The sequence below is a fragment of the Equus asinus genome, chromosome 20 (assembly GCF_041296235.1).
Source record: "Equus asinus isolate D_3611 breed Donkey chromosome 20, EquAss-T2T_v2, whole genome shotgun sequence".
NCBI lineage: Eukaryota > Metazoa > Chordata > Mammalia > Perissodactyla > Equidae > Equus > Equus asinus.
This window is the reverse complement of record NC_091809.1, coordinates 86962817-86978817: the sequence shown is the minus strand read 5'-3', so window position 1 is coordinate 86978817 and position 16001 is coordinate 86962817.

The window sequence follows — 16001 nt, the reverse complement described above, 5'->3', positions numbered from 1 at the left end:
GAATGAGAAAATTGGAGAGAGAGAGGGAGGGCATAAAAAAAGATGGCTGAACCTTGAAAGGTAAATTTTAAAGAACTGAAACTGCCAAATGCTCTTATGAGAGTTTACATTTTTAAAATATTTTTAAAATTTATATCCACTGAAATTTACTTTCTGTTGTACAATTCAATGAGTTTTGACAAATGCATAAAGTCATGTAACCACCATTCTAATCCAGATTCAGGAGAGTTCCATCAATCCAAAACATTCCCTTGCGATACCCTTTCGTGGTCCACCCTTCAACCCACCACAAGCCCTTGGCAGCTACTAATCTGCTGCCTGACCCTAACACTTTGGTTCATTATGTGGTATGTAATCTTTCAAACTTGAGTTGTTCCACTTAACATAGCATAATTTGAGATTTATACAGGTTATTGCTGAACTGTGTTCCTTTGTATGGATATCTGCTATGTGGATATAGGGGATAGTCTGTTTATCTTTCCAGCAGTTGAGGGAACTTTAGTTATGAGTAAAGCTGCTGTAAGCATTCAAGTGTAGCTTTCTATATTCATTTGTCTTGGTTAAATACCTGGAAGTGGATTCCACAGTCATATGTTAAGTATATATTTAACTTTATAAGAAAATATCAAATTGTTTTTCAAAGTGGTTGTGCCATTATGCAGATATCCATTTGCACTCCATCACCATTGTATGAGAGTCCTAGTTGCTTTGCGTTCCAACCAGAACCTTAAACTATCTCCTTTTTGTCATAATAGGTGTATTGTGGCATCTCATCAAGACGATTTTAATTTCTATTTCTTTAATGACTAGTAATGTTGAGTCTCTTTTTATCTATTTGTTGTACATATATCTTCTTTGGTGAAGTGGCTGTTCCAATCTTTTGCACATTGTTTCTTATTGGGTTACTTTTTTCTTTCTTATTGTTGGATTTATAGAGTTTTTATTTTAATATACATTCTGGATAAAAAGCCTTTGTTGTTTGTGTTATTTGTGAATATTTCCCCCTAGTTTGTGTCTTGCTTTTTCATTCTCTTAACAGTGTCTTTCATTGAGCACTTTTGCAAAAATTTTGATGAAATATAATTTATCCTTTTTTCTTTTTTGTGACAAAAAGTTTCAAAGATTTTTCTCATATGTTCTCTTATAGAAGTTTCATAGTATTATGATTTACATTTAGATTTATTATTTTTTGTTCAAAAATCAACTGCCCATATTTCCACAGGTCTATTTCTAGATTCCCTAAACTATTTTACTGATTTATGTATCTATTCCTTTGCCAAGACGTTATTCCCCTGATTGCTGTAGCTTTACAGGAAGTCTAGAATTCAAGTATTGTGGGCCTTCAAATTTTGCTCCTCTTTTTCAAAATTGTTTTATCTATATTGGTTTCTTCTATATTAGACTTTTCATATGTTTTAGAATCAGCTTGTCTATATCTGCCAAAAACATTGCTGTGATTTCACTGAATTTTATTAAATCTATAGAAAAATTGGGGTAAAACTGATATCTTAAACAAGGATAAGTCTTGTAACTCATACTCTTCATTTATTTAGGTCATTTGTTATTTCTTTTAGTAATGCTTTATAGTTTTCAATATAATAATCCTGCACAAATTTTCTTAGCTATATATCCAAGTGTGTCATTTTGGTGCTATTACAAATGGTACTTTAAAACAAAATCCATCTCTAATTATCCATTGCTAGGAGGTAGAAATATCATTGATTTTTGTATATTGACCTTGTATCCTGTGATCTGGCCAAACTTACCTTTAAGTTCTAGGAATTTTTTTGTGTATTTCTTGGAACTTTTATAAACTATCATGTTATCTTTAAATAGACAGTTTTCTTTCTTCCTTTCCAATCTATAGCTGTGTGCCTTCTATTTTTTTTTTCTTCACTACACTGACTAGGACTTCCAGTAAAATGTTGTATAAGAGTAGTGAGAACACATACTCGTGCCTTTTTTTGCCTAATGTTAGAGAGAAAGCATTAAGTCTTTCATCATCACATATGCTGTTAGGTTGAAGGCTTTTTGTACAGGTGTTTATAAAATTATGGACGTTCTCCTTGTATTTCTAATTTGCTGAGAGATTTTACCATGAAAATTATGTTGGATTCAACACGCCATTGCTGGCTTTGAAGATAGAGGCCACCACACACAAAGATCAGAGCAGCCTCTAGGAAATGAGAGTGATGCCCATCTGACACCCAACAAAAAGTTGGGGATCCTACAGACTGAGTCTGGTTTGCCTTTTCTATCACGCAACTCTCTTGGGCTTGAGACAAGTACTTTTCTGGGCAGAAATATTAGATTCCATTGCCACATTTTTCAGGGTTAATACTAGCTAATTGGGAGAAATTAAATTACCTATATTGATTGCTAGCACATTTGCCCTACTGGTAAAGGTTAAATACTTGCTGAGTATTGAGCTTATATTGGTGAATACTACATCTAAGAATTTGTCGTGAAACTTGGAGTGGATCATTCCTCTAAGTGCTACATATCTCTGACAACATTGACAGCAGGCAAAAGTGGTATTTTCTGAAACTTTCTATTTTTTTTTTAACATCTTCTGCTCAAGCCTTTCAAGTTGCTTCACATCGGATATTTCGCTCTTGAGTGTGAACCCAGGAAGTTTGGGGTGAATGTTGTTTCAGAAGAAGAGAGAGTGTGATCCAGATTTCTTTGGCGACACAGTCTGTCCTGGTCATATCTATTTCAACTCCATTGACTTCTTCCTTCCTCTTCTGTTGCTATTCTTCCTCTCATTGTTTCCTCTGGGGACTACCATGCAGGATATCCCCAGATTAGGTGACAATGCTTATGGAACAAAGACTCTGAGTAAATTCCCAGGAATGGTCACTGTAACTTTGCTTTTCATCTCCTTTCCTTTTGAGTTTGGCTCCTCTTCCTGTTTTTGAGGGTATTTCACTCCTAGCACACACAAGGTATAAGCTTTACTTGTTAACTAGCTATGAATGCTCTTACAAAGTAATTTTCAACTGTTTTGTTCTGTATGTCACCATTCACAAGCAAAGTGTGTCATTTACTGTAACTTCTGTTACAGTTCACAACTTTCTTTTCTGACCACGTGATATGACCAACATGGTCCTGATGCCAACCACAGCATGACTTGCTTTGCCACCTAATACCTCCCAGAAAGCAAAAAACAGAGTTGAAAGAAAAGGTGAGCTAAATATTCTAGAACAAGAAAGCAGAAATGTACTTTATGTCCTTTCTTCTGCTTTTTCACCTGGAAATATTTAATGACCTTGCCAAATTCCATAATTGGATTGGCCTTTGTTGTTTGTAAAGGAGCTATTTTGTAGTAAAAAGGAGCATACATTCTCAGAAAGTAAATATTAAGCTACTTGATCTTCTATGAATACTTCGTTATTAAATTGATTTTCTTATGACTTGCAGGGATTTTGCTTAAAATATGCACAAGATAAATTTTAGCTATATATTTGTAAATCTTTTTATCAGTGATTTCTTAGCTGAATTACATAATCAGGTCTATATAGTATACAGTGAACAATAAAATGTATTAAACCTTTAAGTTCTCTAGTTATTTTTGCCTCTAGTCTCTGTCTCATTGCACTGAGCAATTAAAAATAATAATCCTCTGTATGAATATACTGTAGTATGTTTTCTCTTTCCTTAACACCATCTCCACTGTGTAGGCACCAATGAAATAAGAACAGAGATTTGTGTCTTTTGACACTGTATCACATGTTCTTTTTGTTTGTTTAGTTTGGTTTTAATTTAACATATATGGGCAATATTTTTATTACATTGAGTTGGACTTTGTTTTCAAAGCTGTTTATATAACCATGTGTAATAAAACCCTTCATCCATCAAATTGTTCATTAAGACTTTTTTTAAAACGTATATATATAGAAAAAAAGCTGAAAAAGAGTAACTGCTGATCTCCTTAATGATAAAAACTTTATCTTTGAGTCTCTGTATGGAATATATCACAAAATTCTTCTTGAATTAGTGGCTAAAATTCAAATATCAACTTCAACAATATCTGGATAGTATCAAGTATCACCAGAGGGAGTTTGCAAATTTTCATCTTGCAGAAAAAATGAAGCATTTCAATATATTGTTAATAAATGAAGGTTACTAAAAAGTAGTTGCTATTAGAGTGTCAAAAGTATGAGTGATGCCCTTTTAATACTGTAAGATTCCCCTTTCATGAGGTCTCTGAAGTATTCTAAATCATAGAGACAAATCCTAGATAATGCCTACCAAGGACTGTGAGAACAGAGAAAAGGACAGTTGTTGTTTAACGAGTACAGAGTTTCAGATTTGTAAGATGAAAAAGTTTTGGAGATCCATTTCACAATGTAAATATACTTAACACCTCTGAACTGTGCACTTAAAAATGGTTATTTGTTATGTGTTTTCTTATCACAATAATAGAAAGATTTGGGAAAAATAAGACAAATATTAAAATAACTACAAGAAATGTTAAGTGGTTATGGGCTGTTTGAGAAGGTCAGACCAAGATTAGGTGTTTAACATTATAAGGATCAATGTTAGCCAGTGGAGAGGCAGGCGAGACTGAGGAAATGTAGTGTATGAAGTGACATTTAAATTAGGTCTTAGAGATGCATCAGGATTTTAGATTGAGGAGCTATTAGGGAGAATACTTCAGACAGAGGGAGTGCACATGTGAAAGCCTGTAGGTGAGCAGGTTCAAGGCATTTTCAGGAGACAATGCAGTAGCCCCACCTGGAGGCGAGCTGGATGAGGGACGAGAGTGATAAGAGTGGAAAATGTTGGAAATAGACTATTAGGGGCCTTGAATACCTTAAAACTTTGAAATTTATCCAAGGGGTGGAGAAAAAAATGGAAAAATTCTTCAGTAGAAAATGACATGACTAGAGATCACATCATTTTCAGGAGGAGGAGACAATGGGGGACAGGAGATGAGAGGCAGTGCGGCATTAATGAGAGCGGTGAGAACAGGGTACAAGAACAAGCTACAATACGTATAGCATAATAGAGACAGTAGAACTTGATAAATATTCAGTGATTGGGCAGGAAATAAAATATTATTTTGTAATTTCTTTCCTGACTGAAGAGAAGAATCTTATGCATTTTTAACTGTATAGTTCTACATACAAATGTACAAACATAGTTATTTTGAGAAGCATAATGAGTCACTTTTCCTCTATTCTCAACTGCTTTGAAAGGTTTCACTTAAGTGATCTTCCCGCTTCCATTTTTTGTCTACGAAAGTCCCTTCTTACGCTACATGGTGGGTGGAAGTAACTTTTTAAAATCACCAATCACATCTTTACATTTCTCTTCTTTTAAAACACTCTAGGGTCTTTCCTTGCACTTAGAATAAAAACTCCCAACCATGTCTGATCTTTTGCTATATAGCATAGCCCTGTAAGCATCTCTGACCTCTTCTTGTTTTAATTGCCTCCTTATTCCTTCTACTCCAAGTATACTGGCCACCTTGTTCCTAAGCAATGCCAAGCTTAGTCCGGCCTCACTGCCTGAATTACTTGCCTGGAAGACATTTCCTCAATAATTCTACATTGCTAGTTCACTCTCAGTATTTAGGTCTCAGCTTAAAATATCACCTTCAGAAATGTCACCCTTTTTATAGTATTCAGCTATTCTCCATTTATTATCCCACAATCCTTTTCTGTTTGTTTCATAGACCTTAGAGCCATCTGGAATTATCATAATTGTTTAATCATTTATAGTCTATCACTCCCTACTAGAAGGTAAGATTGATAAAAGAAGGGAACCTATCGCCGTTATTTACTGCTATAGCATGGAATAATACCTGGCATATATCAGGTGCTCAAAAATAAGTATTGAGTGAAAGCCATTTTAGACAACAAAGAAGGGAGATTAGAAAACTGAGATTGATGTGCACATATAGTAAATAGTAGGAGTTAGGCATTGTTCTGAACACTTCACTAACATTACATCTGAACTTTTTTTACTGATGAGAAAATTGAAGCTTAGAGATGTGAAGTAGTTTGTCCACAGTCTTATAGCTAGAAAGTGGCAAAGTGAGAATTTTTACCTAGATAATCTAAATCTGAAAGCCACAGCACCATACTGTGGGGTCCTGAAACATAATATCAAATGACATACATGTTGATCTAAGAAAAGGAGGGACCCAGAGATGGCTTAATTCTATCACTCCCTCCAACCTATTAGGCCAGATTTGTTTATTACATTAATAAATGACTATCCTGGGGCCACCTGGTGGCACAGAAGTTAAATTTACGGTGCTCCACTTTGGTGGTCCAGGGTTCGCCAGTTTGGATCCTAGGTGTAGACCTACAAACAGCTTAGCAAGCCATGCTGCTGCAGGTGCCCCACATATAAAATAAAGGAAGATGGTCACGGATGTTAGCTGAGGGTCAATCTTCCTCAGCAAAAAAAAAAAAAAAAAAGAGGATTGGCAGTGGACTTTATCTCAGAGCTAATCTTCCTCAAAAAAAAATTTTAAATGACTACCCTGAACATCAAGGAGACCAGAGTAAAGATAGATATAGGGTACTTTCTGTGGTTTATAGATCAAAGGAGAGACAGCCCTGCATCCCAGGGTGATGAAAGGATAAGGAATGGTACATTGGACTGAACAGGGAGCCTAAAACAGGACCTGGATATGAGGCTGTGGTATTCTGAGAAGCTAAGACTAACTTAGTCAGTGTACTCAGCTCCATTCACCATGGGGTTAAATTTCAGTTGGAGAGTTTGAGGGCAGCCTTCAGTCCAATAGATCATACCTGCTGGAATTGTCTGGAAGGAAGTAAGAGGAGGGATGCAGTAACCTGAGTCCAGGAGAGGGTTAGCTGTACCCTGGGGATAGAGAGATTAACACCCCATCTCCTGAAAATGAGTAGAAATGACAGGGATGAGCCAGGATAAGCCCACAAGCTGGGATCTGGTTACCCAGGTCTGCTGCAGGGATTACAGGAACAAAAGCACCCCTGAAAGGTCTCAGGGAGGGGAGAAGCAGTGGATGGCAAGTGGAACACAATAAGCGCCCATGCTGTTTATGGAGATTTGGGCTGATTATGTCCAGAATGTGAAATAAAAGCCACAAGCTCTCATGAGCAGGGGGATGTCTGATGATACTTGATCCATCAGAAAACAGGGCATCTCTAAAGAACAAGAAATGGCAGGGAGAATGAGAAAGTGCAAAATATGGGAAGACAGAGAAAAAGAGTGAGAAAATGACTGGGCCAGAGGAGTGAGGGGGTCTAGTCAAACTAGCTGCTGTATTTCAGGGAGATCTGACTTTGTGTATAGCAGTGGGCTTGTAGTGAGGGATGGAGATCAAACCATAAGAAAGACAAGAGATCATTCTATAGCACAGGTAGTCTTTGAATTGATTCAGGCCTTAGCCTGAGGATGCAAAGAAAAGTGACTAAGTGATCTCTGCAGAGATGGAACCTGTGACCTTAGAGCCATTAGCAGCATATGGTACTCAACTGAACTAATGGCAATTAGTCAAAACAAAGACAAGCAACAAAACCAGAAGGTCTCCCTGTGGACTGAGCCTGGGGCACTCGCTGGGGCTTGTTATCTCCTCTCTGAAAAACAGGCTGGGGAGAGTTTGTGGTAATGGCCTAAGAGCAGACAGGCCAGGATGAGACAGGACTTTGTGACCTTTAGAGCCTATAAGTGTAGGACTAGTGTGGGGTGGAGGAGGACCTCTTCACAGGCTATGAGAGCAGGACCGGGCACTAGGGATGGAAGGGTTCTTCCATTCCTGCTATGGTTCAAAGGTCATCATGGTGCTTCCTCTGGGCAGGACATCAGGCCCTTAACTAACCACAGCATTCTCATTGAGGCTCCCCATGGGGCTCTGGTAACAAGATGCTGGACATCTGTTCTCACCTTTCCTGTATCCCACAATCCACCCACTCCCCCAGATGGGGTACAACAGGAGTAGCATAAAGAATACACCTGAGGCAGTTCACTAGAACGTCAAAATGTATTAGGGTGGCTGGGAGAACCAAGTGTGGAGAGTGAGTTGCACAAAGGGAGAAGCAGATGTGGGAAAGGACAACAAGATTCAAGGTGAGAATGATAAATAAATGGGGAGAGGCTAGTAAGTAGAGAGATGAAACAAGAAAGAAAGGAAAGAGGAGGGGGAAATAGGTGTGGGGGTACTGTTCCTGAGCCAGGAAGGACAGAAAGGAGATGGAGCCAAAAATTTGACCATTCTCAAAAGGTTACTTCAATTTTTGAACAGTTGAATGGTAGATTGGGTTGGGAAATTGGGATGGGGCAAGTGGAGAAATCAGAAAAGCACAGAGCCCTTCATATAATATTGGGAGCTATGTATGAAGTTCAGAATCTGGACAGTGAGAGAAATTTTTGTCTAAGCAGACAATTTAAAACAGCTCATGGAATTCAACAAACACGTTTTATATATAATGGAAAGATGCTGTTATTATAGGAATGAAAAATATAAAAGATAGTCTTTGTCTTCAAATAGCTCACAGAGTAGTAGGAAAGCCCTGGAAGAGTTACATACTGCATGAGTCTATGCTAGAGGGATCCATAAAGGTAGGAGAAGAAGAAGTGATTCATCTGGAGGGGCTAATTTATTAGAAAGCCTATGGGAGCTGGTGGCATCTGACTTCTAGTAAGGATAAATTGTTTCCTGAGATGGAAAATGAAGAAGAGGTAGAAGTAACTGCAGGTGCGAAGGCAAGGAAGATGACCAAGCACACAGTATTTGGAATTGGGTGAAAGTCTTAGACAACTACTCTTAACATGTAACATCATAATTTAGAGCTAGGAATTCACTGGGAACAGACTTTGCTAACCAAGCATATTGCTGAGGGATGTCTTAAAGTTGTACAGTACAGTTCTAAGTTTACTGGTGGCCACAACCTCTGGATAGTGGAACTCGGGAACCTTAAAAATTCAGTGGTGGTATCTTCTATCCTTTATATATGGGCTGGCTTTCTGCCTACCTTGTCCTAATAATACTCTGCTGGGGTCATTGTCTCCAGCTTCTTCAGGGCAAAGCTAAATTCCGTAGGTATCCCCAGTGAAGACAGAGCATAAGAAATACTCTGAATATAGAGAGCAGAAGATGCTGATCATTGCCTCCTATTCCAACTAACCACAAAGATTTGAGACTAAGAATATGAGAGGTTATAATTTAAATTTAGATTTTATAACTTACCTAATCATTTCTTTTCTTTAGGTTGTTTTATTCCTCAACCCCACATGCTCTGCTTTTTTTTTTTTTTTTTTTTTTCTGCTCTCTGTGTGTGTAGGTCTCTTACCACATCCATATTTCATAATGTACCTTCTTTGGTCTCTTACTTTGTTGGGTAGTTATCCACAGGATGCATCACCTGCCTCCAGCACATTGCTTCTTTCAGCACAGTCAGGGTTAATGTGGAGACAAAAAGGGGTCTCTCAGGATATGAAGGGGTAATCATCGCCTTGGAGATAAGTCCGCTCTCTCAGCCATTTCTTCCTACTGTGGTTAACCCACGGTGGCGCAACTCCACAGGAGTCAATGCTATAAATTCTCTCTCATTGGCCACTTCTTGAAGCCATTCTAATCCTGCAGCATTCATCTGCCATCAAAGACCCTGTCTGACACGCACTCTTTGATGCTAGTCTAGTAAGTAGCAAGGATAACTGTGGTGAAGGCCCAAACAGCCAAGACTAGGTCTGGATACAAGTGTAAAGTGAGCAAATTTGTTCATTATATTCTGCCATCTGTATGTGGCTGCTCAGATCTCTCTGCAGCACCAGCAGCAACTCTCCCCGATAATCAAATATCCTATGTTCCACCCCTTTAGTAAGCTCAGCCATTGGTCTTTCAGACGGCGGGGAACTAATCTGGTAATGGATGAAACTTTTGTCCTCTCCTAGAAAAAGTCCTTCAGTATTTATAAATGTCTTTTGGTGACAACGTCCTCACTTTCAGTTTTGAATCATAGAATTGAATCAATAGAAAGCAAGATTTCAGTTTGAGAAAAAGGGAGCTTACTTGTTTTTGTAGCAACCTGTTGGATATTTGACGTAAATAAGAGTGGCCTGAGCAATGTGAGATGTGATTATCAGGTGATATTTATGACCCCCTGCCTTTCTGATGTATATAGGTGTATGTACATGTGCTGCATATTGAAGGGATGTTTGTGAACATCTGATGAATATGTGTGTATATGAAGGGACAAGAGTTAATCATTGGTTGCATATACGTGTTTTGGAAAAATGAATGAATCTTTGAACTGTGATTGTGTGAGGTGACAAAAGATTGGTTATAAGAATTTGCCACTCAAAATTTGTGGAGATGAGTGTATATATGATAACAATATATGTGCACATACGGGTGTTTTTGCTCCCACATGTCTTTTCATGTGATTTCATGCATATATATCAATATGTATTCTATTTAGGGAATGAGTATTTGCATATTTCTGCACTCTTGAATGTATGTATGAGTTACAGTTTTGTTTGAATACCTATTAATTGATAGGCAATGCCTCAAAAATATTTCTGTTCATGAATATAAACCCTTTTTACATGAATGTATGAATGTGTATGTTTTTTTCTGTATATCAGTGTGGATAAGTGTGTGTTTGTGCATGCGTGTGAGTGTATGCATATGTGTCTATGTTATGTGTGGGCAGGCACCTTTATTACAAAATGTGAGTATTCTTTTATGTGTGAATATTGTAAAAGGGAGAAGATATATGTGCTTCTTGTATGCTAGTTAGGTACACAGGAGAGGGCTTTCAAAATTCTGGGTAGGGGTGAACTGTCAATATGAAGTTTCCATGTGGTGGTTTAAACATTTCCACGAAAGCCTCACAGGCTTTTTTCAACAGGCACCTGTCCCAAACCTCTTTCTGTTTTACCTCCTGTCAAGCATACCTGCCATCTGACCTGTTTTTAATAAGCAGAAATGTTCCATGAAATGTATACATCAGGAACTCTGTCCTGTGGATTGCAAGTCCAGACACCTGGAAGAAGCTCTAACTGGGGGACACTTCGGGCAGAGAGGCAGAGACTCCAAGAGTCACAGGAGGCGAGAGCAGGGACTGCGAATATGTTGAGAAGAAAGGACTATGTTGAGAAGAAAGAGTAACATTTTGCAGAAGCTTACATGAGTTGTGCACGAAGGGTGGACAAGGAAGCTTTTGAGAAAGCTGATAATTATGGAATAATAAAACTAAGTGGGCATTTCAGAAAGAGGGATCAAATCCAGGAGAAAATTTGGAGAAATAGAATTGCAAAAGTGAAAAATAGAGGTGTAAAAGATTTATGAAGCATATTTATTTGGATCAATATAAACTAGGAGCTAGACTCACGACAATGAATAAAATAAGGAACCATCTCTTGTGGAAGTAACAGTCCATTGAGGAGGAAGATGCAGAAAGAAACATTAATAATTAAGAACAATAGGGACTATATTATAGAAAGTACCATAGCGTGTTATGAGAGGGTCAATACTTGATCCCAGGACCTGTGTGAGGAAAGATGGTCAACAGGTGTTCAGGACAGAGAGGAACAATATACGAGTTGGAATTCCATGATACGTGAGGTTGGATGATACAGAGAAGGAAACGAAATTCCACTTATAAAATGTATGTTGGAAAATGCAAAAATCAGTGACATATCTGAGGAATCCTAGTAGTTCTGGAGGCTAAGACGCATGGATAGAAATAGAATAGAAATGGGTTAAGCAGTAAAGGTTGTCTGGGGCCACATGGTGAAGGGATTTCTGTGACAAATAAAGATGTGCCCTTTATTTTCGAGCAGTGGAAAATCAGATGGCTTTAAGGAAAGACGCCACAGCCAAATTATCAGATTGCAAGTTAGAAATAACACTGTGGGGGGCTGGCCCCGTGGCCGAGTGGTTAAGTTCGTGCGCTCCGCTGCAGGCGGACCAGTGTTTCGTCGGTTCGAATCCTGGGCGGGGACATGGCACTGCTCGTCAGACCACGCTGAGGCAGCGTCCCACATGACACAACTAGAGGAACCCACAACGAAGAATACACAACTATGTACCGGGGGGCTTTGGGGAGAAAAAGGAAAAAATAAAATCTTTAAAAAAAAAAAAAAAAAGAAAAGAAATAACACTGTGGGATCTGTATGGAGGAAGGATTGGAAGGCCGAGGAATTGGCAGCAGGGAAACCAATCAGGATAGTTCAAAGGAAAGTCTCGGCAAAGACCACAGCACTGTTGATGAGTATACAGGACTAAAATTTGAGATGAGACCGTAGAGTTTACTGAATAATTGATAGTTATTCATCCGATATAAGAATATATATTTCCAAGAAAAAATACAATATTAAGGCCAAAGTCGTCTTTGAATCCTATCCTCAATTCAGTATTAGTCCCCTTCCCTTAGCCATTAGTACTTTAATCAAATCAATTTAAAGCAAATCCTTCCAGGATTATTTCTAGGCACTTACGTACAAATGTAGCTATCTGGGAGATAGAGTACTTTAGCAGGCTTTTAGAATACATATGATACCATAGTGCATAAATCATTTTGCAATTTTTAACTCAACAATATATTTTCATTCTTAAGTGTTGAGATTATTATGCATCGTGACCATCTCTCTGATTAACCAGCTATCAGAACATGAAGAATTACAAAGAACTCCACTTTTTTTCTCTTGCAAAAAGAATCTTTTTTATGCCTTTTTACGCATAAAAGAGTCTTTCTCTCTGATCAATACATCAAAAACTAGAAGTGCCAAATCCAGTAAATTTCTTATTTTAATGGGTTCTGTCATATTGCTCCCAAAAGGGCTACACAGTTTTTTAATCTTGACAGCCTTGATTAAGAGTAGTCTTTTAATATCTTTTCCAGCATATAATTTTATGATTTTTATCCCACATGATAGGTAGGAGATGCTTTATCGTTTTTTAAAATATGTATTCTCCTAGTAACCACTGAGCTTGATTTTAGTATACGGTTATTTAGCATGTATATTTATTCTTGTATGAAAAAATCTTATTTTGCCAGATTTTATATTAAATTGCCCATCCCTTTCTTATTTATTTGTAGTTGTTTATATATTTCAAATTCTAAACTTTTTTCAGTAATGTAGCTTACAAATATTGTCCCATTCTGGGACATTCTGTCCTATTCTTTCCTTCATCTTTTAACCTGGGATATGATACCATGGTTATATTAGATTTTTGTTGTTAATTTTTTTATTGTTTTAAGAAGACTTGACATGAGATCTTATCTCTTAACAAATTTTTAAGTTGGTAACTCTAGGCACAATGTCGTATGGAAGGTCTCTAGAACTTATTCATCTTGTATAACTGAAGCTTTATACTCATTAAACAGCAAGTCCTTGTTTCTGCCTACCCCCAGACTCTGGCAACCACCATTCTCCTGTGTTTCTATGAGGTTGACTATTTATGTACCTCACGTAAGTGGAATAATGTAGTACACGTCCTTCCATAATAGGCTGATTTCACTTAGCATACTGTCCTCCAGGCCCCTCCGTGTTGTTGCATGTGGCAGAATATCCTTCATTTTTAAGGCTGAATAATATCCTTTGTATGTATATTCCATATTTTCTTTATCCATTCATCTGTAGACAGACATTGGGTTATTTCCATATCTTGGCTATTGGGAATAACGCTGCAATGAAGATGGGGGTGCAGATATCCTTCAAGATCCTGATTTCAATTTTTGGGTGTATATGTTAAGAAGCCAGATTGCTGGATCACATAGAAATTCTATTTTTGTTTTCTGGAGGAATCACCATACTATTTTCCATAGTGGCTGCACCATTTTACATTCCTACTGACGGTGTACAAGGGTTTCAATTCCACAAGGGTTCCAATTGCTCCACATCCTTGACAACTCTTGTTATCTTTTACTTTTTTGATAATAGCCATAGTAACAGGTGAGAGATGATATCTAATTATGATTTTGATTTGCGTTTCCATGATTCTTACTGATATGGAGCACCTTTTCATATACCTGTTAGCCATTTGTATGTCTTTGGAGAAATGTCTATTCAGTTCCTTTGCCCTTTTTAAATTGTGGGTTTTTTTGCTATTGAGTTGTAGAAGTTCCTTACGTATTTTGGATATGAATCCCTTATCAGATATATGGTTTGCAAATATTTTCTCCTGTTCTGTAGGTTGCCTTTTCACTCTGTTGATTGTTTCCTTTGCTGTGCAGAAGTTTTTTAGTTTGATTTAATCCCACTTGTCTAATTTTGGCTTTGTTGCTTGTGCATTTGGTGCCATACACAAGAAATTATTGCAAAGGCCAATGTCATGGAGCTTTTCTCCTGTTTTCTTCTAGCCATCTTACAGTTCCAGGTCTTACATTTAAATCTTTAACCCATTTTGAGTTGATTTTGTGTATATTGTAAGATACAATTTAATACTTTTGCATGTAGATATCCAGTTTTCCCAGCACCATTTGTTAAAGAGACTGTCCTTTCCCCATTGTGTTTTCTTGGCACCCTTGTTGTAGACTAGTTGACCGTATATGCATGAGTTAATTTACAGGCTTTCTATCCTATTCCAATAGTCTATGTGTCTGTTTTTATGCCAAGACAATACTGTTTTAATTACTACAGATTTGTAATTTATTTTGAAATTAGGAAGTGTAATGCCTCCAGTTTTGTTCTTTTTTCTTAAGATTGTTTTGGGTTATTTGGGGTCTTTTGTGGTTTCATAGGAGTTTTAGGACTGTTTTTTCTGTTCCTGTAAAATATGCCATTGGGATTTTTATAGGCATTTCCCTGAATCTGTAGATTATTTTGGGTGAGTGGAAATTTTAATGATATTTTTTCCATTCATGAACACGAGATGTCTTTCCATTTATTTCTATTTTCTTTAATTTCCATTCATCAATGTTTTGTAGCTTTCAGCATACAAGGCTTTCACCTCCTTGGCTAAATTTATTCCTAAGTATCTTATTCTTTCTATTTTTTTGTAGTTTTCAGTGTTCATGATTTAGGAGAGTTAATATTGTTAAAAGTAGATACTACCCAAAACAATGTACAGATTCAGTGCAATCCCCATATATTTTAAATGATGCATATATAATTCCTATATATCAAAAGATCTATTAGTAGTTTTTAAATTGGGGTATGTGATAATATCACATTGCTTTAGTTTCTTTAGCATTACAGGATTTGGTATGTAATATAACGTGTCCCTTCTTGAATCTTCTTCTAAAAATTGTGTCTCACATTTTCAATTATTTATATTGCATAGAAGATTAAGAATGAGATGGCCAAGTTCCAGGAACAATTTTGTTGGGATTTGCAATGAACATGCCATTAATCTGTATATTAATTTCTAACTGAATTTTTTCAACTGTGAACTACTTCTATCTCTTCATTTATTTAGTTTCTCTCTTTTAGTCTAGTTTTGTGTTTTCCTCAGTGAAGAGATACACACATTTTGTAAGATTTATTCTTAAATTCTTTTTAGTTCACTTGTTTGTCTGTTTGGGTTTTTGCCTAATATGAGTGAATTGATGATATTTTTATCCCATTTTCTTATTATTACATTAGTGTGTTTTGAAGAGCAAAAGTTTTTCATTTTAATGAACTCTGAATATCAATTTTATCTTTATGGCTTGGGCTGATAGTATCCTATATAAGAACTCTTTCCCTAACTCTAGGTCATGAAGTTTTTATCCTTTTCTCTTCTAAATGTTTAATAGTTGGAGCTCTTAGATTTAGGTACACGGTCCATTTGAAGTTAATATTTGTGGATGATCTGTGGTAAGGGTCTAAGTTTACTTCTTTGCAAATGGATATCCAATAGTCAACAGTACTATTGTTAAAAAAAATCTCTTCCCTATTTAAGTGCCTTGGCATCCTTATTGCAAATCAACTGACCCTAAATGCAAGAACGTATTTCTAGACTCTTAATTTTGTCTCATTGATCTATACACCTCTCTGTATGTGAATAGCACACCATCCTCCCTAATGTTGCTTTATATAGTAAGTTTTGAAAATGGCTAGTGTAACTTTCC